The sequence below is a fragment of the Colobus angolensis genome, unplaced genomic scaffold, assembly GCF_000951035.1.
Source record: "Colobus angolensis palliatus isolate OR3802 unplaced genomic scaffold, Cang.pa_1.0 Scaffold534, whole genome shotgun sequence".
In the NCBI taxonomy this organism is placed as follows: Eukaryota; Metazoa; Chordata; class Mammalia; order Primates; family Cercopithecidae; genus Colobus; species Colobus angolensis.
The window spans coordinates 481,883-487,198 of NW_012118866.1; positions in this window are offsets into that span (position 1 = coordinate 481,883).

The window sequence follows — 5,316 nt, forward strand, 5'->3', positions numbered from 1 at the left end:
AAAAAAAAAAAGAAGAAAATTGTTCTGGCTGAAGAATAACTCCAGTTCCACTGTGAGCTGGAACTTAAAAAGTAGAGAATACAAAATTAAAAGAGTATATATATATATAGATAGATAGATATTATAGAAATTGGTGTCTGTCACTAAACTGGGGTTTCCCATTAAGTTTATTTTCTCCCTCCACAAGAAACTAGCTTTTAATGGGAAAAAAATCTGCCTATTAGAGATTAAAAACTCAAAATTTACTGCTATAACAGAGAGTATTTATTGTGCGGTTAATTATTGTGTGCCAGACACTGAGCCAAGTGTTTTATATCCAATATCTCACTACCCTACTGTGGGATGGGTACTGTACTCTTTTTTTCTTTCAACTTTTTACTATAAAGATTTTCAAGGCCAGGTAGAGTGGTTCAAGCCTGTAATCCCAGCGCTTTAGGAGGCCGAGGCAGGTGGATCACCTGGGGTCGGGAGTTTGAGACCAGCCTGGCCAACATGGTGAAACCTCATCTCTACTAAAAATATAAAAAATTAGCCGGGTATGATGGCAGGTACCTGTAATCCCAGCTACTCGGGAGGCTGAGGCAGGAAAATTGCTCGGACCTAGGAGGCGGAGGTTGCAGTGAGCTGAGATAGCGCCACTGCACTCCAGCCTGGGTGGCAGAGTGAAGACTCCGTCTCAAAAAAAATAAAAATAAAAAAAGATTTTCAAACATACAGAGAAGTAGAAAGAATAGAACAATGAACACCCATGTCCACACCATGTAGATGAACAACTGCTGACATTTTGCTGTATTTGCTTCTTGTGTGTGTACTTTTTTGGTTTTGGCTGACCTATTTTAAAGTAAATTACAGACATCATAACACTTCAAAATCTAAATGTTTCAGCATACATTTCCAAATGGCATTCTCCTACATAACCACAATACTGTCTTCCAAATGACATTCTCCTCATTATCACATCTAACAAAATTAGTAATTCCTTAACATTCCAGTTCATATTTGAATTTCCCCAACTATCATCAAAATGTCCCAGATAGCTTTTCTTTAATCCAGGAAACAAAGACCACACATTATGTTTGACTGTTTTGTCTTTCAAGTATTTTTTAATCTTAAGAAACTAGGTGGCCGGGCGCGGTGGTTCACGCCTGTAATCCCTGCACTTTGGGAGGCCAAGGCAGGCGGATCACGAGGTCAGGAGATCGAGACCATCCTGGCTAACACGGTGAAACCCCATCTCTACTGAAAGTACAAAAAATTAGCCAGGCGTGGCAGCAGGCACCTATAGTTCCAGCTACTCAGGAGGCTGAGGTAGGAGAATGGTGTGAACCTAGGAGGCTGAGCTTGCAGTGAGCTGAGATCACGCCATTGCACTCTAGCCTGGGCAACAGAGCGAGACTCCGACTGAAAGTACAAAAAATTAGCCAGGCGTGGCAGCAGGCACCTATAGTTCTAGCTACTTGGGAGGCTGAGGCAGGAGAATGGTGTGAACCTAGGAGGCTGAGCTTGCAGTGAGCCGAGATCGCGCCACTACACTTCAGCCTGGGTGACACAGCGAGACTCTGTCTCAAAAAAAAAAAAACAAAAAAAAGTATCAGAGAGGCACAATGACTGTGCCAAGGTACCCTACAAGTTGGCCATAAGGGGGACCAGAATCTGGCACTGGTGGTGGAAGTAGGAAGGGGACCCTGCTTTGCCGGTGTGATTGCACCACTGAACCCCTGTTCGGGTGACAGAGAGAGACCTTGTCTCAAACAAACAAAGTAAGCAACACAGTATAAGGCAGTCAGTGTTTACCATGTACTGAGGAAGCACTGTAGGAATTTGTTATTGGTGCCAGGATCCCATCTCCCAGTTATTTCGAACTTCCCAGGGCCCCAGAATAAAGTCGGTACTTGTAGTAGGAAAATCTTGGGCCTGTTTTTGTGTTAGTGAACTACTCAGTGAAACAAAGGAAGCTGCTCCCTGTTAGAGAATGGTGGAATCTCCCAGGACACTTAGATCCTACTACATGAGGCCCTCTCAACAAGGTCTGAATGAGTTTGAACATGCCTTCTCTTTTAACTTAGTTCCGTCCCTTCCCCTTCCTATCTAGCCCCCTCTCTTCCAATGCTAACAAAACTCAAAGGGGACAATCCATCCTCCTTTGAAGCACTGCCCACAGCATGCATTACCCAATCCTCAACCCCAATATTATTAGCCGTCACATTCCTCATGACCATTCACCTGAACTGATGAAAAACAATGGTCACCTTACATCAAGTGCAACCATGGCAGACTCTGGTCCGCTAGCCTCTCTGATGACAGCCAACACCCTGGCAGAGGTCCAATAACCTTGTCATCACAAAGAACTTCACCCTCACTTCCCTTTCACATCTCAAGCAAATGCCCACCACTTGAACCTTGCCATCACAAATTTCTCTACTTCTAAAATGTCAGCTCCCCTGTAGCTTCTATGATGTTGAGCTCCTTCCTGGCTGGCTTCTCTTATCTACCCCCACCTCATCCCCACACACACATGAACACAGTACAAAGTGGACAATAACTTCAACTACACCTTCTTTAGGGAACTCATTGCACTTGCCCTTGACCTTCTACTAAATTTACCTGGCAGGTTCCTAACCTGGAATTAGGTTGTGGGCTTCTTCCTGCTCCAGGGTTGCCCAACATTTCTCAGGCAGGCAGCATGGCAATCCTTTACATTCTAAGTCCAGTCTCAGGCAGCGTGGCAATCCTTTTATATTCTCCCAAGCTTACCTTTTCCTTTCCCTACAGCAACTGTTCCAAACAAGATTACAATCTCCCCTTTGCCTTCCTCACTTGTGATGGTCAACTCTTCCTTCAAAATACAGGAGAAAGTGAGACCATTGGGCAAGAACATCAACTGTAAAGGAGGACAGGCTGTCGATATCATCCCTGTGTCACACTAACCTCGGCTTCCTATATTTTCTTCCCTTCCAAGGCTCTCAAACTTCTGGCCTTCTCAGCAGCCCTACTGTGACAGCTCTCTGCCTCCCCTGCCTGGCCTCCTTCCCTCCTTCCCCACACCCTATGATGATGATCAAATGTTTGCTTCTAAAATATTTACTCATCTTTTTTTCTTTTTGAGACAGGGTCACCCAGAGTCACTCACTCTGTCACCCAGACTGGAGTGCAGTGGTGTGATCATGGCTCACTGCAGCTTTGATTTCCTGGGCTCAAGTGATCCTCCAGCCTCAGCCTCCCAAAGTGCTAGGACTACAGGCACACACCACCACACCCAGTTAATATATTTTTTAAAATTTTTCGAAGAGACAGAGTCTCCCGATATTGCTCAATCTGGTCTCAAACTCCTGGGCTCAAGCAATCATCCTGCCTCAGCCTCCCAAAGTGCTGGGATTACAAGTATAAGCCACTATACCCTGCCAACCCCATCTTTCACTTCACTATCAAACTTCTCAAAAGAGCCCAAGGGGAGCCAGTCACAATATCAAGCAATAATGGGTTAACAGAATTGGGTTATGAAGTTGCAAACATTGGCCTCCTGTACAAGGTAGAAGCAACCCAATGACTAGAGCTGAAACATAAGGTCAGAGACAGGCCCACCCAATGACAGTGGCCAGATGCCAGTCCCTGAGGGTTAATGTGGAACTCCTGGGGACCACAGTTGGTCCCCAGGCTTGGGACAGAGAGAGACTAAGGCGAGACACATGTGGCCCCATCTGTGTGGAGAGGAAATGGGGGGGGAAGGGACTGATCACAGTTGGCAGGAAGGGCCATCACTAAGTACTCCCTACACCTCTATTCTCTCCCTGCCACTGCAGGGCCTCAGCACGGTCTAGACAACCCTGGTGGAGGGGCCCTAGCCTGTGCCTGCACATTTCCAGGGAGTCAGAATGTGCTACTCCTCCAAGCAGCCCATTTCATTTTCAGGCAGATTGTCCATTTATTCTGAGTCAAATTTTGCTCTGGAGCCACACAGAAGTCTAGACTCCTTTTTGATATGATAGCCCTGCAAAGACGTGAAAATACTGATCATGAAATACCTCTTTTCTTGATGAAACATTAAATTCCTTCAACAGCTCCTTGAGCAATATGGCACTGAGAGCCTCAGGACATGCAAGATGTTCCTCTCTGGATGCATCCACTTTGCCAATATTCACCTCAAACTCCTGTGCCATGAATGGTAATACTTCACATGTGAGCTTTTTAGGGCAAAGTAGAGTACAACGATCATCAACTTCATTCTGGTCAGAAGACTTACCAGGTCTTATTTTGCTTCTTTGGCACTCATGTGGACTCACGCTGAGGTGGCCTTCTCCACAAGCTGTGGCACAGGTCTGAGGTCAGGGGTCACTGAAAACTTCCTTATGAAGCATCATTGGCTTCCACTCCAGTCCTCAATGCTCCTCAAACCACATCTCAATGCGGGTCACTAACAGCATGGGAAGTTAATCAAATACCTATCCAACCCCTCCAGTTTCCTCTATTTTTCCTTCGCTCGATTCCACTCATTCTAAAGTCTTAGCTCTGAGTTTAACAAAGCCCAGTTCTTTCTGCTGATCCTGCCCTCCCATGGGAACTTACTGCCTTGTGCTGCAAGCTGCCCTTCCTGCCAGCTGGTCTGCAGGGCTCTTTGCTGCTTGTCTGACCTCCCTCTAAGAGCTGCCACAGCTCCCAGCTCAGGCAACTGAGCCTCTGTTCCAAGAGGGTGGACACTCCAGGTCCTACTGCTATGGGATGAGCTGGCCACTCTGGCATGCTGCTATCCAGGGACTGGATAGCTGTGTGACCACAGCTGTGCTTTGGCACATGGACAGCAATTAAAGGATTACTGGCAATGAGAAGTCAGTCCTGATTCTCATTTGATTGGAAAGGGAACTTGGGACTCAATGATAGAGCTGCCACAGCCAAGTGTCTTCCCCAATCCACCTGCTCTGATTCCATCCAGGACTGCCACAAATCTAGGCATGTCCCAAAATAAGGCAATCATTAGATAAGAGGGTGAGTGTGTGGTCAGGGGCCAGCAATTAGTCAGTTGGGCCCAGCATATAAACTCCATTATCTTCAACTGAACCTAGAAAAGGCTCTTCCCAGCCTAGGCTTCTCCTGGTCTTCTTGCAAGGTAAACTAGTCTTTTTCCTCCCTTTCAAGTCTTTGTCTTTTTCTAAGGAAGTCTTTGAATCTCAGCTCTCCTTTTCCTCAACAGCTGTATCTTCTCATTCTTTAATCCTAGCACTTTGAGAGGCTGAGGCAGGTGGATCACCTGAGGTCAGGAGTTCAAGACCAGCCTGGCCAACATGGCAAAACCCCATCTCTACTAAAAATACAAAAATTAGC